The sequence below is a fragment of the Leptodactylus fuscus genome, chromosome 4, assembly GCF_031893055.1.
Source record: "Leptodactylus fuscus isolate aLepFus1 chromosome 4, aLepFus1.hap2, whole genome shotgun sequence".
Taxonomy (NCBI): domain Eukaryota; kingdom Metazoa; phylum Chordata; class Amphibia; order Anura; family Leptodactylidae; genus Leptodactylus; species Leptodactylus fuscus.
The window spans coordinates 20026285-20046945 of NC_134268.1; the positions used below are offsets into that span (position 1 = coordinate 20026285).

The 20661-nt window shown below is 46.5% G+C and overlaps 1 protein-coding gene across 1 annotated transcript in view; it reads right to left on the bottom strand.

The window, feature by feature from the left end:
- ZHX2 (zinc fingers and homeoboxes 2) overlaps nucleotides 1-20207 on the bottom strand; it is a 37292-nt gene extending 17085 nt beyond the window's left edge. The window contains exon 1 of the mRNA XM_075270129.1: nucleotides 19707-20207. The gene's annotated coding sequence lies outside the window, so the exon portion shown is untranslated. The remainder of the gene's footprint in view (nucleotides 1-19706) is intronic.
- Nucleotides 20208-20661: the final 454 nt, after the last annotated feature.

Genomic DNA, 20661 nt, shown 5'->3' on the forward strand with positions numbered 1-20661 from the left:
GTGGATTACGCGCCATAATCCGTCCCCTCTGTGCCCGTGTGAACGGGCCCTTTAGTGGTCAGAGTGAAAATCATACCAAAAAAAAAAAAAAAAGTTTAAATTGAAAAGTTAAACAAAAAACCTCCGCAAAAACTGCTTGGTGATGTGCGCAGAACAGTATTACGCTCGTATCTGTGTTCGATAAAATACCTTTACGTAGACGCCGCGGGAGCTTTTGCGGGCCGTATACGCTCCCATTGTTTTCAATGGGAGCCGGTACCATATATGTGGCGCTATTTTGCGGCCGTGATTTTGCAGCGGCCGCAAAATAGCGCCGCACATAAGGTACAAGTTCCCATTGAAAACAATGGGAGCGTATACGGCCCGCAAAAGCTCCCGCGGCGTCTACGTACCGCATTACGAGCCAAAACACTCCCGTGTGAACCCGGCCTTAAATTTCCATGACTTTCCAGATTATCGGATGGCGGATTAGGGGAAGTTCGCAGCATCCGATTCTAGCTGAAAACAATGGCTTCCAATGTACAAAAACATCAGCAACACTTAGAAATCTTCTGCCATGTCTCTCATATGGTAGCGAATTAGTCATCCAGCTTAAATATGATCCTGACTAAGCAGCGAGGCCAAATCATCGCCATCACAGAGATATCCGTCCTACGTGGACGCTCGCAGCACGATAAACTGCCGCCATTCCCACCAGCCGCCTCTAATTTAGAATGAAAGCCCAGCGCTTCCCACAAAGACCATAATGCAGAGGCAGCTAACCAGGGGCCGAGAAGGCGACTCCAGAAAATGACTAACCAGGCCCGACTCAGGCAGCAGTACAAAAATAAAAGGCAGAGGAAGGCTGTTTGCACACAGGACCCCCCCCTCCCCCCCAAAAAAAGAAAAACCCACCGCATTTTTAGCTGTTTTTTTATCGTGACGTTCCGTGTAATTCAGTAGGGTGTTAGGAAATGCTGCTACTTTGTCAGCTGCCTTGATATTTTTTGCAAATCACATCAAAGCTTGGGCTAGGGTCACACTAGAAGTGCAAATCCATCGCTGAAGGTCCATCGAGGGACCTAAATAACAGAGAAGCGGACCCCTAAAACAGTGGCTACACGTGGAACCCCACTGACTATAATGGGGTCCGGACAGTATACCGCATGTCTGTAATGGCCATGTTTTTACGGCACGGACTGTCCCATACAAGTCTATGAGTGCGTGCAGTTATGCGGATATACACTGAATATACATCAGTGTATATCCGCAATTGCGGATGTCAACATGTGTGTATTGCGGTTTGTTTTGTTTTTTGTGGATCCGCATAATACTGATACACACGGAACGTTGCGGATGCACTTTGCGGTTGGGCAAATGAATTTTTAGGCTGGTCTTACACGACCGTAGTGGTTTTTGCGGTCCGCAATTTGCGGAATCGCAACACAAATTTCACTTTAAAAATTAATTCCGCAGACATCCGCAAAGTGCATCCGCAACGTTCCGTGTGTATCAGTATTATGCGGATCCGCAAAAAACAAAACACACCACAAAATACACATGTTGATATCCTCAATTGCGGATATACACTGATATATGTTCAGTGTATATCCGCAAAAATGCACGCGCCCATAGACTTCTATTGGACCTTCCGTGCCGTGTCGTAAAAGCACGGCCATTACGGACATGCGGTATACTGTCCGGACCACGGTTGCGGCACGCCACACCACTGACAAAATCTACGATCGTGTAAGAGGCCTCATAGAAAATTATGGGATCGTAAATGGTCCGCAATTTTGAACCCGCAATTGTGGACCATTTGGGGTGCAAAACTACGGTCGTGTAAGACCAGCCTTAATTTTCCGGCCCTCCGGCCTTCACTAAGCGATTCCTCCACAAGAATGGCGCAATCAGATGCCAAGATCGAAGCAGACTCCTAAGGTTGGTTCCGCGAGGCGGACGCCGCGGCTCCATGAGCCGCGAAATCCACCTGAAGAAAGGGCACCCGGCTTCTTTACGCTGCTGCTCACGAAAAAAGTAGCCTGGCGGTCTCCATAGATCCCCATTGTGAGGGGGCAGATTATGATGTGGATTAGGCCTTAGATCGGATTAGTAAATCTGCTCCACTGTAGACAACATGGAGGTACAGCACACTTCTAGTGCAGGTCCTTAAAGGGGTTGTACAAGAGTTAAATATGACCTATTTGATCGTCGGGGCACTATAACCCCCACAGATCAGTTGTTTGAAGAGGCCATAGTGATCGGCTGAGCGCTGTGGCCATTTCACTGACTACCAAGTACAACGCCGTACATTGTCTAGTGGCTGTGCTCGGTATTGCATTCACTTGAATGGGACTGAGCTGCAAACAGGCCACGTGATGAATGAATGTGATGTCACGAAGCAATGCTGCAGCTGATCGGTGGCTGTTCCTAAAACACCACCATGAAAAACTACTACTTTTTGGTAGACATTTCCACCCAAATTCGAAGTTGTATGTACCAAATTCAATTTGATCAACACCCAAGATGCAAAAGTACATGCATTTCAACAAAACAATGCATGTGTTCAAGAGCAGACACGCGAACGGTGCCCAGTAAATCTCAATACTTAGTCATTTCCCAAAAAATAAAAAACTTCCAAAATAAATCAGATTGAAAACACACAAAAAAAATTTGCCTTCTGTTTAGATGCAATTATACACAACGCAGCAAGTGAATGTAAAATTTAACGTAAAAAACAAAAAAAAAATTGAACAAAAAAAACCAAAAAAACAAAAAGACAAGACAAGCAGAAAGTGTAACGTCCAGGAGCCAACCCACGAAACTCAACAAAGAGAAACTCTGAGCTTTGCACAGGAAATCACTTGACCATTGAACTGCGCTTTCATGCGGTGAATGCCAGTAAGGTCCCACATGACAAATCCGTTCGCTGCCAGAGAAGACTGCATGACCATATGCTGCGCCGTTTCATTTAAGACTGTGGAAAAATACTGATTAAACGCCTTTTTTTTTTTTTTTTTTTAAAGGGCCTCATTGACGGCGCACTCATTAATTCCCCACGGCTGCCCCATCTCCGGGGCCCGTCATAAACCATTTTAGAGAACAGGCGGTTTGAAGGGGTTAACAAGAATTTCAGCTGCATCTGCTCTGACCACGACACTTGACGAAAGCAGCAGCCATTTTGTTTCCTAACAGTTTCCCGGCTCACTAAAATTCCCCGGGATTGTCGTCGCTGTATCGTTCCGTCTCCCCCATCTTTTACTTTGCTGACGAAGAGGAAAGTTTTTGTTTGTTTTTTTTCAAATCGTCAGGAAATTTTTTAAAATTTTATTTTGTACAAGGTTCTATCCAGACATTCCGCAAATCTGGAGGGAGGTGGGGAGGGGAGATGGTTCTCCGTCAATAGGGTCACGGCAATGAACAATTAAATCAAGGCTGGAGGAGACAAACTGGTGCCGCCACCTGCTGTCTCGTAGCCACATGCGAGTATGGTCATGTGACGGAGAAGGAGTATCAGTGGTCACAACTCAACAGTTTCGCAGTTGGGGGAGAGGGTTTACATTTGACGCATAAGACTTAGGACTAAGCAATCGTATTGTAGCTCTGGACACATAGATGGGCAAGGCTTCTTTAGGTTGTATGATCAAAGATTGCTGCGTCACCCTGCGACTTCTTCACTAATGTAAGGGAATGGAGTTGCCTGAGGGTGTTCGGAGTTGTAAAAGAAAATAAAAAAAATTTAAAAAAAATCGGACACTAGACATGGTTGTAACGGGACTGCAATCAAGGGTATTAAGGAGTCTCCGATTGGTGCGGCAATCTATGGTCATGCGACAGGAGACGCAGCCAAGGTCACTGTGTAACCCATGTCTAATGCTGCTGTAACGCTTGGACCTCCTAAAACTTAAATTGCTGGAATTTTATGGAGGAGGAACGAATTTGGTTCAAGTGAACCAAAGGTCCAGGTGTTGCGGCTGCAATATGAAGCTGGGCTATCTTAAAGGGAGTGTCACCAGACCTCAGCATATCACCCCAGCCCAGCAGATAGGAGGTTAGGGTCACCTGAACCAAACTCATGTTTTCCCCTTATTGATCGATGTCAACAAATCAATACGCAAATGAGTTTTTTGGAGCAAGAAGGGTGTTGCCGCTTACCCCGTTGGAGCAATGACAACACCATTCTTGCTCCAAAGAAGACCATCGCCTTCCTATCACCACTCTTTGGGCCGGAAACATAGCTGATATCATAACTGTAGACAGCCTTTGAAACGCAAACCAGGAGCGAACATCTGAAAAGAGTTTTCTGACCTATCCACAGGAAGGGATCTGTCGGGCTCTGACCCGGGCCCCACACAGATCAGCTGTTCCCACAGCCTCTGGTTGCTGCAAGTTGCTGATGCATACAGAGCATGTGCAGGGCTGAGCCTATTCGACAAAAGAAGCAACGCAGAAGTCATGTCCAAATGAATATGAGCAGCGCTGTATGGATACGTGGTCACTAGCAGTTGGCAGAACCCGGCAGCTGCTAGAACAGCTGATCTGTGCGGGGCCAGGGTGTCAGACCCCCATGGATCACATGCTGATAACTTATCTTGTGAAAGAATCAACTTGGAGCCAAAACACCCCTTTAAGTCATTACAGTACAAGTGTACCAGCCGAACCTGACGGGACCTACCAGCGACCACCTAATGTGTACAGGGGTCTCCTGCCTCTCCCCTAACTGCAGAGGTCAGCAGATTGGACTTCAACTACCCGATCCTTCAGTTCTGGTGGGGTAAGAGTAAGCGTAAGTAATAAATGCAGCGTGAACTTTTGGCTACATTCCCTTTTCGCGACAAAATGCAAACGTGGCAAGGACAGCAAAGCATGCACCGAAGCATTTGCGCCTTTTCTGATCAAGTGCAGGGTTGCACCAAAAAAAGGCGCAAGTAGCTTAACAACTGTGCATGAGGCCTTTGCACACGACCCTATTACGCCTCCATGTAGGTTCCGCAGCTTTATAGGACGGTAATTCTATCCTATGATGTTTCGGCCCAATATGTGAACACAAAAGTATCCACGTACCGCCATATCATTCCACTAGCGTCAGTTTTCCCTGATAGAAGTCAATGGAGATTGAAAAATCGGCGGACCTCTTTCTGCACCAAAACCAAAACCTATAGCCAAGAACAATTTCCCACAACCCCCTGCAAGTCGGCGACATCAATACGCTGCTTACTGCAGACAACACTACATGTCGCGCTACCGGTAACCCATAACAAGCAAACTATATATAGCTAATACTACTAAGCCGCCCCATAGACAACTCCCGTGTTTCTGCAAATCCGGGGAAAACTTGCCAGTCAGGATTCCAAGAAAGCAGGGTTTCAACCCCAGAGGAAGCTGTAGCGGCAGCCATGTTTGTTAGCAGCCATGTTTCCTTAGTGTGCTGAGGTTGAAGCTGAGCTGATGACTCATGGAGATCTTGTGATGTCACTCCTGGCAGGGGATCGGCACATCCCACAAAGTCGAGCAAAGCCAGGCTTGTTCTATATCGAGCAAAAAAAAAACTGTCCTCGCAACACAGATGCAGCCCAGAGATCCGGCCAAGAATTCCAGCAAAGAAATCTACCATATAAACCAGCGGCTGCATTCCCTGCGCAACCCTGATCCGCAGAGCGTCCTGCCAGAGCCGCAACCAGCTGCCCCAGTCACTGCTATAGGGCCTCCATTAAAGGGGCACTCCGCTTTATACAGCCTGACATGGCAAAGACACACCAGTAAAGGTCCCGCAGGTCTAAGACCAACTGCATTAGGGTGCAATGTATACAACTGTATCCAGAATTACAGTACTGTGCAAAAGTTTTAGGCAAAGTAAGATTGCTTTCAGAAATAGATATTAGTTCATGATTTTTCAACAAAGAAAAGAGAAATGGAAATTCCATCAATATTCGGGGTGACCTTTGCCCTCCAGCAGTTCTTCTCGGTACTTACAGACAGTTTTTGGCAGAACTGGGCAGGGAGGTTGTTCCTGCCGCCATCTTGGAGAACTAAGCCCAGATCTTCTGTGGATGTTGCTTGCTCCAATCCGTCTGTCTCTTCATGTCATCCCAGACAGACTGGATGATGTGGAGATCAGGGCTATATCATCACTTTCGGAACTCCTCCTCCAAAGGGCAAAGGTCACATCAAATATTGGAGGGATTTACGTCTCCATTTAGATTACTTGCTTCAAAAATAAACTATTTACCCTTCTAATTCTGAAAGCGGTCTCATGTTACAGCATTTTAGCACACCTGCCTAAAACATTTGCACTGTTCCCTATATAAGATTTACAGGTACACAGCAGATTCACACGGTCATTCTATTGGCTTTTTCACGTAGAATACATAGCTGGCTACTATACTGCAGCGACTGAATATAGTCCCTGTGGTGCGGCCAAAAATTAGCACATAAATATTTTATTGTCTGTGAATGGGATTGCTGAAACCTAGTGGCGTAGCTAGGAATGGCGGGGCCCCATGACGAACCTTTGTATTATGCCCCACAGTCTCCCCCCCCCCCATCACCCAGTATTATGCCCCATAGTGGCCCCTGCACACAGTATAATGTCACATAGTGGCCCCTGCACACAGTATTATCCCCCATAGTGGCCCCTGCACACAGTATTATGCCCCATAGTGGCCCCTGCACACAGTATTATCCCCCATAGTGGCCCCTGCACACAGTATTATGTCCCATAGTGGCCCCTGCACACAGTATTATGCCCCATAGTGGCCCCTGCACACAGTATTATGCCCCATAGTGGCCCCTGCACACAGTATTATGCCCCATAGTGGCCCCTGCACACAGTATTATGCCCCATAGTGGCCCCTGCACACAGTATTATGCCCCATAGTGGCCCCTGCACACAGTATTATGCCCCATAGTGGCCCCTGCACACAGTATTATGCCCCATAGTGGCCCCTGCACACAGTATTATGCCCCATAGTGGCCCCTGCACACAGTATTATGCCCCATAGTGGCCCCTGCACACAGTATTATGCCCCATAGTGGCCCCTGCACACAGTATTATGCCCCATAGTGGCCCCTGCACACAGTATTATGCCCCATAGTGGCCCCTGCACACAGTATTATGCCCCATAGTGGCCCCATCACCCAGTATTATGCTCCATTGTGGACACCCATTAACAATTATTATACTCTGGGGGGATACAAACATAAACACTGTTACTTACCTATCCCTGCGCTCCCCGCTGTCGGCTATCTTCAATGACGTCAGGGACGTCATGTGACTGGGGGCCTGCGTTGCGAAGCCTTCGCAGAGCGTGGAGAGGTAAGTAACACTGTTTGTTATGTTCGCTTACCTCTCCCGCGCCTCCGATCATTATACTCGGGGGTCTGAAAAGACGCCTGAGTATAATAATGATGTTTGCAGGGCCCGCGGTGTCACTTACCGATCCCGGCCCCTACCAGGATCGGTAAGTAAGTAGGGCCCGTTACCGGCTGGTAACTCCAGCCGGTAAAGGTCTATTAAAAAAAAAACCCACAGAGGTAGCAGCTGTCGCCGGGCCCCCTAATGTCCCAGGCCTCTGCTGCTTCCCCGGTAGTTACGCCACTGCTGAAACCCCTTTCACATACAAAGGCTGCAGACAGACGCTGAGAAACCATGCTGGGATCGGTCATACCCAACAAGGCACATTTTTGCCACAACATGCTGATCTCCAGCGGTTCTATTAGGTGGTCCGAGTGCTCCAGCTTCAAAGAGAATCTATCACCACCACAAAAATCATTGAGACCCCTTGTAGGGGCAGTTACTGACAATGGAATCCTTTTTTGGGTCAAAGTGCAATGAAGTGCTCTGTGCATTAGGGGCATGGCTACATCAGCCAAAGCACCCGTTTACGCTTATGGTCACTGCAGATCTGGACGCGCCAATCTTTTTGTTAGGAGGTAGGTCTGGGGCATGACCATAGGTGGGTACACTGGATGTCGCAGCACTGGGTGCACCAAACAACTAATTTGCATATGCATTAAAAATCGGCCTAAAAAATAACATTCACAAGGTCACTCACCGACCCTACAGAAGCATAGAAGTGGTCCAAGAGATTTTAATATGACCGCAAAAAAGGGCCCCTATTACAGATGTGAGGAAGCGGGTTTACCCAATACAAAGGACGCTCTGGGGCAATGGATATCTGTGTCCTGTATCTCTGCCCACCCACCGAGGTCTAAAGAGATGCATATGGCCTGACCAACCAGTTTTTAATGGGACTCGCTCAGGAATGGGACTTCAAAAGAGAAGGAGCGCATATGCGCAATTCAATGTAAATGATCTTCTGGGCAGATTGGATTGAAGTGTGTCCATTGATGTTGACAATGCAAAGACATTCCTACCAACAGCATCAGACCTCATGAAGGGTGACCCCATGGACCCAGTGACTTATAATGGGCTTTCTGACACCAACGTAACATAGCAGGTGGGAAGAAGACACCGGTCCATCAAGTCCAACCTATAACCCTACAGTGATCATCCAGAAGAAGGCAAAGACCCCCATTAGTTCGGTGCCAACTGCTCCAAATTGGAAGAAAAAAAAATCTAACACATCTAAAACCTATAATTTGTATTTTTCTTTTTAATAAATGCATCCAGGTATTATTGAAGGGCACAGCGTCAATGAGATCAGATTTACGTAGCGATCTTTACAAGGTTTTTAGGAACGTTTCTCTTCCCAGGCTCGTGTACGCAGAGTCATCATAATGGCAGAGAATCTACAAAACACTCCGCCGCACATCAGGAGACGGCTACGTCTCCCAAGGCCTTCGCTTGCTCCAGGCCAGTTTTTCCCGGACGGCGCTGCAGAGACATGCAAGACTGAGCATACCTCGAAGGAGCGCTCAACCGAGCCTCTTCCAAGACAGGAAGTCCTCCCACCTAGGAGAATGGCTGAGCACGCTTTATAGGTAGGCTCAGTCCCTGCAGCTTCCCCCACATCTATGCCATTCCGTAAAAATATTCCAGTACGAAAAAAACACGGCGTATTAATCCGATACGGTGCGGTCTGGGAAGTCGTAACCTAATCCCAGCGTCACACTCGCCGCTGTCTACCCCTGGACTCCTTAGAAGAGACTTATTAAAACGGATGCCCATAGCAAACCCATCACAACACAGTTTTATTTTGGTATTCTGCTCCTAAAAAATGAAAGCTGCGCTGTGATTGGCTGCTATGGGCAACCAAACGATTCCTTCATGAATAAATCCGCCCCCTTGAATGAGCCGAATCCCCGTCTTTTGGTTAGTGCATGTATACATAGGGCCTATATACCCAAGCGAACTCCCAATGGTTCCTATGGCTCTATAAGGTGATATCTTGAAGGCCCCGACCATGGCAGATTATCGGTACGATCACGCCCATCCTTGTTTACCGACCATAGTCTATCAAACCGATGCACCAAACGGGGTAGAGCAAAATTGGGGCCTAGTAGAGGCTTATAGAAGAGATACAAAATGGTGGACTGGAGGTAAACCGGATTGTAGACTAGGATTTCAGAGTCCTTTCCTAAAAAAAGGATCGGCAACGATTACAAGAGGCTGCTTTAATGGAGAAATGGTGACACTCCGGCTCAAAGGCCATGTTAGGTATTACAGCGGTGTCCCATAGACATGAATGGGTATATGCTGCAATACCATACACACCGCATTGACCGCATGACCTGGTGTCAAATTTAAAGGGTTTGTACAACATCGGAAAAACGCGGCTGCTTTCTTCCTAAAACAGCACCACACCTGTTTTCTGGTGGTGTCCGGTATTGCAGCTCTGCCCTATTGATTGAAATGGGGTAGACTTACCAAATTCTACAGAGACTTAGGCTGGGTTCACATCTGAGCTGGGATAGCAGTTGCAACAGATCACTAACACAGCAGTTACCTGCGGACACATTGACTATAATGGGGTGCGCCGTTTTTATACTGAATGCGGCGCACAGGTTTCTGGGACTCCAGCAAAGATGCGAACATAGCCTTAAGTGCTTGAAATGCATTGAAAAAAAATGTCCCCTTTCGGTAAAGTCCTGCCCCTTTGGGGGTATGACGCGTTTTTTCTTTTGCGCGTCATGTCCCCTTTTTCGTGACACAAAACGTGCCTTTACGCTGTGACGCTATGACTGAGGGCCCGGCTACACTCTTTCGGGACTCCAAAAAGTTAGCCTTTGTGCAGGACCCTCCAGGACCTTTTGGGAGAGTTGTCAAATATACAATAGGGTCAAGCTGCAATTCCACACCCAACCTGTGAACAGGTGAGGCGCTGTTTTTATAATTAGGTAGCCATGTTCCAATCCAGCACATCCCTTTAACGTTCAGCATCTCTTACACCATTGCAGATACCACATTTACTACATAACCCATTTGCGGGTTTCCAGGACCTTTCATCACCTGCATTATAAGCAACACAAATCTACATTGCCGAGTCACAATCGAAATCTATTTCGCAGGTGGAATCTGCGACCCCCCCCCCCCCATCCAGCTGAGAAGGGGTTAATATAATTTGTATTTTGCAATAATTCCTCCCGGCCCTCCACTTTACCCTCTAATCATCGCTCTGGTACAAACGCCTTACAAAAGCGCGGAAGGACCAATCAGCGGGCGCAGCATCTCCTCTAAAATGTTACGGTGCAAATTGCTTTTCATAAAGCCACTCACAGCGAGCGACGGGGGGAATTGTTTAACAGATTACAGGATCGAGTCTCCGGCAATACCCAGTTTACATAGGAATAAATAGAGACGTCTGATACAATCAACGTATCAACAATCATAACAACTGCTGCTTTCCATTCACACTTTCTACAGAAAAGCGGCCGCAGATAATAGCTTAACTAGGTTCAGTAGTGTCAGGGACTCGAGGCGCGTTCACTACAATAACGCGGAATTCGGAAATCTCATTTATATAATAACTGGACCATAATACCAAGTTATTTCGGGACCGAGATGTTCTAAGGCCAATATAATCAGGATAAAAGAAGCAAAAATACAAAAAAAAAATTTAATTTTTGTTCTTAAACCTGAGGAAGGCAAAAACTCTCTGAAAAATAATAAAAAAGCTATTCTTCAGGATTAGGGTTGAGCCGATCTTGAGATTTCAGGATCGATTTTAAAATCCGATTGCCGATCCCGATCGTTAGATTTGCTCGATCGCCGATCAGGATCCGATCTTTCCGATCCCGATCGCTCAACCCTAGTCAATGCTTCTCGATGGGAAAAGTCACTTTTAGGGTTGAGCCAATCTTGAGATTTCAATATCCGATTTCCAATCATTTTCCAGCCGATCCTGATCGGCGATCGAGCAAATTTCACGATCGGGATTCGATCCCGATCCCTCAACCCTATTCAGGATGTTACTTTCTAGAGGATTCGTCTAGGTTCCTACTGGTCCTATAAGCATAGTCAACCATTTGGGAGCCTTTGAGGAGTCACCGGATCACAAACCTGTATAAAAGGACATACAGGCTTGCTTATTCCTCTGGCTTCTGTTCTCTTGACCTGCCAAAAAATTAGACACCCCCCCCCCTCAGCGGTGGCTTATCTCTTGAAAGCTAACACTCTCGGTACGTCTTCCAGAGTCGGTGGCCCACACTGTTGCACAATTTCCCTAAAACGAGTTTGGCCGGGTTTCATCCAATATGAATGGGCACCTTGACATAACCCTTAAATTGGTATACAAATGGAAGACGCCCCTACTCCGGCCCATGACAACCCACATGGAGCCAGGAATGTACATTTTTCGGAGGGTTTCTACATCACTAGGGCATCTAAGACAATACTTCAAATTCCAGAGGACAAAGAAACCTAGAACTGGCACCTAAGTTTTGCCTTTAACCCCTATACAGAAGGTTCTACAAGTCGTGACGAGTGTATGATGTGAACATCCGGCCAAATACTACCGGAATTCAATGGCTTCTCTTCATTAGCAGTTGACATTCATTGGTCGAAGATTTCATCCAACCTTGATGGAAAAAATTTCCACACCCAAAGATTTCTTAAGGAGCAATTTTTTCAACAATGCTACTAAATGTGGCCAAGTCTAAAGGCCAACGTCGCAGTCAGTGGTGGACCTACGACAACCTGAGATCTCAAAAAGTTGAGGAATATTCGGCCTACGGTCACCAGTCTTTCATAGACCTTTGATATTTGTAGTCTGGACCTTCTAATATGACAACGTTCACGTCCAGCCTGACCACCCTCATGACCAACGTGAACCTGATCTTGTCACTTGAGCACAGCATGCGATAAGCCGGCCCTACAGTAGACAGCTGCACGCCATAATAGTATCATCAATAAATAGCTGATGCCATTGTCTATAGATTGATTTTTGCGTGTGCCCGGATCCGCGATCTCATAGACAGCTGCCTTATGCAGGTTTCAGACATAGACGTTACCTTCAGTAACAGTACTGCGGAGCATCTGCTTGTCTATCCATATGGACGTGCCCAAAAAAAAAATCCAAAACTTTTTAAAACACTTAACGATAGTGTCTTGTCTTTAATTACGTTGCGCCAACTTACCTAGATTTAATCATATAATACTCGGCTTCTAGGCCTTATGGGAAAGCGGAACGCGCTACAAAGAGTCTTTTTAATATCCCTTTAAATCCCCAGCCTCCCTGTTGCCCGTAATGTCTATTCGCTGACATACACTGCAGCATCAACTTCCCACGGCTCAATCTCTGCAATGTGCCCAGAATCTAATAAGTCACTGCAGTGCCGGAGCCCCGTAATTCAAAGCACGAGGAGAATGGCAGCCGAACAGGTGTTCTTGGGTCTAAACGCAGTACTCAAAGAGTTAAAGCACCCCATTAAATCCTACAGAGGCTTTTCGTCGGTGAAAGGCGAAGTTGACCAAACATAAGAGGCCCCAAAACACAATTTATCAACCATTGTAAGGTTTACCATGAGCGCAACCATTGACGCATTTTCCAAAAATTGCCTAAAGTTCAATAAAGACCAGCAAGATGAGTTTGACCTTTGAATTTAAGATACTTTAACATTTTGACCTTTACATCAAAGGAGAATAAACTACCACTGGTGGCATCTCAATTTGTGATGGTGCAAGACTAAGTTGACCTCTTTTGCACTCTATTGTGTGTGTAATAGTCATGAGGCACCAGCCGGGATTTTCTTGGGTTGATGACTTTTTCAGGAGGTCTTCAACATAAGTCACACAGAACCACAAAAAATATCAACAGTCTTTGGTCCTACAGGGTGCTCAAACTTTTTCAACTTGCCACAAATAGTTCCCCTCCACTGAATTTTGTTGACAGTACCATCTAGAGCAGTGATGGCGACCCTTTTAAGAGACCGAGTGCCCAAACTGCAACCCAAAACCCACTAATTTATCACAAAGTGCCAACACGGCAATTTAACCTTAATAATGCGCGGATCCACAATTGCACACAATTACAGACTGGCAAAGTATGGTCATACAAATGGGGCTTTATAGAGCTTTCTGCTCCATTGTGACCCTCACAAAGTCCAATCTGCTGCACAGTGGTCCCCACACAGTATAATCTGCTGCACAGTGGTCCCCACACAGTATAATCTGCTGCACAGTGGTCCCCACACAGTATAATCTGCTGCACAATGGCCCCCACACAGTACAATCTGCTGCACAGTGGCTCCCACACAGTCCAAACTGCTGCACAGTGGCCCACACACAGTATAATCTGCTGCACAGTGGTCCCCACACAATATAATCTGCTGCGCAGTGGTCCCCACACAGTATAATCTGCTGCACATTGGCCCCCACACAGTATAATCTGCTGCACAGTGGTCCCCACACAGTACAATCTGCTGCACATTGGCCCCCACACAGTATAATCTGCTGCACAGTGGTCCCCACACAGTACAATTTGCTCCACGGCAGCCCCCACACAATATAATCTGTTCCAGGGATGGGTGCCCAAAGAGTGAGCTCCGGGTGCCACCTCTGGCACCCGTGCCATAGGTTTGCCATCATGGATCTAGAGCATCTTATGGGTCAGAAAGACAAGGTATAGTTCAAGTGATGCTCATTATGGTGGACATAGATGAAGAGAGTATTCCGATGGATAACCAATAGCTCGTTCTTTCGTTACAACAATACAGCCATACAAAATCCATATAGGTCATTACTGTCCACAAATTTTTAATGAGACCAGGTGAAGGACAAACCATTTTTCCAAAAACATTCATCATGGTTGAAACCATTATTTTTCACATATCTATGGCCACCTTTAGATGGGAGTTGGAACGACGCACCACCACAAAACAAGACATCACTAGGTATGAAAACCCTCCATCAACCAAGTATGCAGGACCTAACTTTTTGAATTATTGTAATTTTTTGAGCAAGTCCGGGCCATAACACCCGCTAGCAGACCGCGGTGACGTCACTGTAGTCAACACTCTACAGTCAACATTAACTTTGAAGGTCAACCATGTCAACTTTAAACTGACCCCCGTTCACGTGGCTGGTAAAACCTCTTCTTGCAAAAATCAGATACTTAGAGGAAGTTTACATGTGCCAGATTTCTATTTCGTGATCTTTCCTTCTTAAGAGATGGGAACACAAGACAGAATAAAGTAAGGACATTTTTTCAAAAAGTTTTGTCATCAGAAGAACCTACTTGGAAAAGACGACTTTCATGGATTCCACAACGCCTTTAACAAATATTTTCCAAACCTGTAGTGGACCATTTTGGCCACTTACCACCATCTACAGTCCAAAAAATGGAGCTCCAGACTACAAGCTTCCACACAATGGTCAAGACTGTTGACGCAATAGACAGGAAACCACATGGAATCTGAAGTGTCCCAACAAAAATCTATTTCCCACTGTTCAAGTAAGGAATTTTTTTTTTATGATACCAGGCAGGCTGAGGCACAAGCAGGAAGACTTTCACATGAGGTAGAGTCTGTCTGCCAGATTCTCCGTACTAGGCACCCAAACCTTACTTCACTAACCACAAAAATAGTTTTACGATGAGCAAGTGACTAACCGAGCTCTATCTATACTATAATCTGGTTGTCTGGTTTCTCATACGTGTAAGTAGACAATCCACCATAGCGAAACGGGACAGGTACGGAAAGGAGTTTGGCCGCCTTTGTAGTCACCGTCACCCAGGGGGACAAAATCTTAATAGGGTCTACTTTTTAGCAGAAGACACTCAAAAAAGTCCTGCTTAACAAAATCACAGGAGGCCTCGGTGTGCGGCCTTGTTAGGCCAAGAGGGAACATGGGCAAGTGGCATGGACACTAAAGGGGGAAAGGATTCTCCATATCCATTAGGGTAAGGCCACACCTTGAAGAATTTTTGGATTTGTGGCAATGCCACAGCAAACTTCAAATCTATTTCATTCAGATTCGACTTAATCTTTACCTCTACAAATCGAAGGGGTGAAAATCTAAAGCTGCCCGTACACGCAAGATAAAAGTTGGATGAAATTGACCAACCACCCCCTACAAAAAAAAAAACCCAACAAACCGCCCTTCATCTGTCGTGTAGGAAATTTTTGACCAAAAAGGGTATGGCATGATTGGCTGATCATTCGCCATTTGGCGCCACACAAAGCATACTTTCAACACAACCACCCTTGATTATTAAGTATAGGTTACGTGGACGGTGCGATTGCTCAAATGAACGCCCCCCACCATCCATGGGTAGTAACATCGTCCACTTTTAGGCTGAGTTCAGACAGAGTTTTTTGGTCCGGAATTTGAATTGGAGGACCGAAAATAAAAAACGTAGCCGCTCCGGATTAGGCCCAAATGAATGGGCCTAGTCGGGAGGGAGGCGACTTCAGGTGGACGTCCGGTCGCGGCATCCGCCTGAAGAACGAGCATGTCGCTTCTATTTTTTCCAGGAGCCGGAACAAACTGCTCACGGAAAAAAAAAAACTGACCGACCTATTGATTTCAATGGGAGACGATTTTTTTGGTCAGGATTTTGAGGCGGATTCCACCTCAAAATCCTGACCTAAAAACCCAGTATGAACTCAGCCTCAGGTAAAGCACTTCCACAGGAGAATGCAGATTCTCCCACAAATCTGCAATGTCTGAACTTATTTTTGTTTTGTTTATTGAGGTTTTAAATTGGAAGAATTTTTAACACTTTTTTTTTATCAATAGTAAAACACACCTTTCAAAGGTTCTATTTCCAATGTGGCGTCATTTACGTGTGTAACAAAAACCATCACTGGAGCAAGCCCCATTTTTGGAAAAATAAAAAAATCCTGAATGCAACACAGTTCAGTATGTGATAACAGACCCACCATTGGGATGAAATTGCCACAAATTTGGTTTGGCCAAGTTCTAGGCTTTACAAGGAACGTGGTCATCAAAGGGATCACGTTCCCATGCGCAACGGTGACAAAGTTGCGAGCAGATCACAGATCACTATGGAAAAAAAAAAGCTGCAACGACCATCACAAAAACTTTTTCCATTGTGCTCAAGAGTGTTAATTTTTGGGAATGATTGAATATACATTCATGTAGCGTACGTTCAGATGAGACGGAATTGTCGGATATCGTAGCAAAACACGGAGACAATTTACAGCACAATATAGGCGGTTAATGCTTCCACGACCGAAACCACATGGGGGAGGGGAAATCAGAGTAGGTTATTAAATCTGCAGCAAAGCTGCGAAATTGTGGCAAATTTTTAGGTGGAAAAAAACAAAAAATATATCTGTCCCCTCTGGTCTCGGCCTAGGTGCTCAATACATCCGAGCCCTCCATTTAGCATAGAGGGCAGGAATCGTTTCTGGTGTACACCATACTTACACATAACTATAGGGCCCCAGTGACTACATGGACCCCACCAATTTAGGGGTCAACAAACTTTTTTTTTCGGTATGAGGCTTCCTGCGCACAACTGTAGTCAAGTTCGGGTCCGTGGAAAACGATGTCATGCAGAGGGCATGTGCGTGCCGTCACGGCCCCAAAATTAGAACTGACAGACCTGCTTGACCCTTCGACCCTCACGTGGGTCTGTGTAGAGTCCATAGAAATTATTGGGTTCATGAGACACGCAATAGCGGATAACACGTAGACCAAAACTATGGATGTGTATACAGGGCCTACAAAAAACTACGCTGCGAATTTTTATTTTTGGGGCCCTATGGGTAATGTAAGCCTACACGATGGAACACAGAAAATTTTCCCACCGCTAATGGTGCCTTAGCTGGTCCCAGTTATATCTGTCACTAGGAAAACTAGATAACCCATCTGTCCACCCAGCTTTCCAGAGTCGTGAACGCTAAGCCCCCACCTGGGCAATGATACATCCAGAACTATAAAAATTTGTGACAATTTTTAACAGCGGACATATTATTAGCAACAATACATTTCTAATATTTTAAAGGGACAGAACTTATATCACAAAATGACTATTGCTAGATTTAAAGGGGCCCTCCGCTTACAATATATATCCAGTGAACTGACCTGATCCGTGACCAGTCGGAGGCGCAGAGACCCACAGCTCGGCCGTCAGCAAACAAAAGCCACCAGGAAACACTTGACTACAACAACCCCCTCGTCTTCTTCTTAACAACTTTGAAGTAAAGTAAGAAGGTGTCGCAGCATTACAGCAAAGCACAACTGCACTTCCTAAACACAACTCCACTCACAACTCATTCATCCATCATGGGGGGGAAAGGGGGGGGATAAATCTAAATACATTAACCCCTGTGCTCCCAGCATGGGTCCAACTGCTGATCAAACAGGTCAGGGAGGGGTAACAATAGATCTGCCAGTGGGCTGGGTGCAAGAGAGAGGAAGAGCACACAATGTCATGTATATGAGATTAGGGGAGGGGGGGCACTCAAGGAACAAGTTACAAGATGCTACAGCCTCAAAGTTTTCTCAAGCACCTCGTGTTGTCTGCCAAGTACAGATACAGGATTATAGCGGCGAAGGGGAGGGGGGCGCAGGTTATTATTAGGGAGAGGAAGGAGGGGGCAACATGGGAAACGGGGGTCACATACAAAAAGTTAGAGCAAACGCGATCGTGTGATCACAACCAGGTGTCACTTGTGCCGCCATTTTGAAAAATTCAAGACGCTATTACACCGTACTAGAGACGACTTTAAGGATTTGTTCACACCGTCAGGTTTTCTGATGCAGTTTAGGGACCTTGGAGAATTTATTCCTGTTTTGGCTTTTAAAACGGCATCAAAAACCTGCATGTGTGAATACGCCCTTAAATTTAGATCAGCGCTGAGCGCTTCAGATCAGCAGAATCAGGGGGTGCTATAGTACTTAGGCCGTCACCTACTACAAGATATACGGAACGTGTTTGCGTAAGGTCAGCGCCTCCGGCCGCCATTTTGAATACCGAAGTCGCTATCACGCCGTAATACAGATACATTTAGGGTTGTGTTCACACGTATGTTTCCTGATGCAGTATTTCAAGCCAAAATTAGGAGTAGATATTAAAAGTAGAGGATACATTTATTTTTTATTTAAAAAAAAATTTTAATTTTTTTTTTTTTTTTTTTTAACATTGATTTCCAATTTTGGCTACCAAAACTACATCAAAAAACCCCTTTGTGCTCGTACTTAAGTGGGATCAGAAGAAATTGGTGGGTTCATATCGTAGACCTCGGTGGTCCCGTACTAAAAGTCATATCAAGTGGGTTTAGGCGATGTTGACGGCGATTACGTCTGCCACCATTTTGAAAAATTTCACCCATAATAGAGATGTATTTAAGGGCACGTTCACACATACATGTCTTTCTCTTGAGTGTGCATCATCACCAAGTGCAAAAGACGCACGATTTTTCCGCTTTGGGTTTCAAAAACTGCATCGGAAATCTGCACGTGAAAAGGCCCTTCTGCTGAATTAAATTTAGATCACAAGAGAGCAGTGGAAATAGGGGAAGGGTACGGGGGGGGGGGGCGCGAACAGGTGCTGTGAGGCTAATCCTGACGAAAATATGCGGCCACATGTGAATGACGCCATCGCTGACACTTTTTACGCCTAAACCCCAATAAAGTTCCCAAAGTCCTATGGAAGACATGAGTTGCGTCAACTCGCCTCTGCTCCATCTCCCCAACTCCAGAGCACCCTGTGCCAGTTGGGACTGTACTTGCATGAACTTTAAGGTGATCCTGTCCCCCCCCCCCTCCCTATATGAGATCTGGTAGCCCTGCTGGTGTGTGCTCAGCCCCCGGCTCCCTCCCTGCAGTCGGGGAGGAGGGGGCTGCAACGCGTCACGTTTTCTGCAACCACATCATAACCAAACAATCCTAAAATCGGGGGTCCCTTTAACCCCCTCGATCCTGCCAACTTTCCTAGTCTTCCCCCCTCCCTCCCTGTGACTATTCCCGGCGCAGCAGTGATGAGGCAGGAGCGGAGCTCTCGGCAGCCTCTACGTAACGCCCTATCGAAAGCGGACGCCATATTTTCTGTTGCTTATGTCGACATAGGGAAACGTAGATCGGCTTTTACTACCCTCGCCCGAGCCCCCCCACACCTCCGATCACATCGGAGGCAAAGTTGTAGGCGATCACCGTAACACCCACCAACGTTCCCATTTACCCCCAGCGGCGCGCGGCTCCTGCCCCCTCCCCTCCGACTCCCCCCCCCCCCTAAACACACGGGAGCTGCTAAAGTTGATCGCTAATGGGTGACCTCGTCCGATCTGCCCCCTCACGTGTCAGGGAAGTAGTGTCGGGCGCCGCCGGGGCTGCTGGACTCTGCCAGGAAGTTTCTTACCTGCGGCTTGTGGCGTGCGGTGACGCGATGGAACGCTGGCAGCAACAATGTATCAATGCGATAGAACGTTGGCGGCAACAATGTATCGGTGCGGGGAGCGCAACGTTCTAAGGACCCCCCCACCCCCAGCACAACAGCGGCGGAAAAAAATCCTCGATCAGTGGGGAATCTACGCCAAAACCCACATGATCTGTAACGTCAGCACACGTATTTGCATACGATACCACCCGCACTTCACCCTGGATCGTAGCTCAGTTCTTGCGCAAAGTTGCGCACTGGTGATTTGCATTGAGCTCCCATTGTGAGGAGGGGAAGGAAGGGAGGAGGGGGGAGCTGGGCGTAACCTGCCCCATAAACAGGGTGTTATTGTCACCGATCTGATGGCCTGACTACTGCCCTCATCATCGCCTACGAAGTGCCACATCTGCCCTCCAAGGCACTACAGGAATATCCTACAAGGAGAGAAAAAAAAAGTTCAAGGTGTCAAGATGAGAGCAGCAAACTGTTGATCCTGACCACGTGTGTGTATGAGCAGCAAGGGAGAGGGGTGGGGGGAACACATGGCACACAATGCCCATCTGCTTAGCAGAGCGAGAAAGCTCAGCCCCCCTGCCTGGTCGTCAAGGGGTTAAAGAAAACTCACATGTCAAAAGGGGATGGGGTAAAGCATGCTTGGGGGCATGCACGATGGGTCACGTGATCTGGCTGGCTTGTTTACTGAAGCTGCTGCATGGCTAGCAGGGGGTTAATCCACAGCCCAAAGGAGTCTGCTGTATAATCAGGAAGGGGTTAAATAGAAATAGTTATCTTTTATCTGTCTGTATAGATTTAAATATGTACGTGTGTATACTGTATGTATACACACAAAACTAAATATCTGTCTATCTCTGTCTGGTCCCATATCTATCCCATATCTATCTATCTGTCATCTCTATGTAACATCTATCTATCTCCT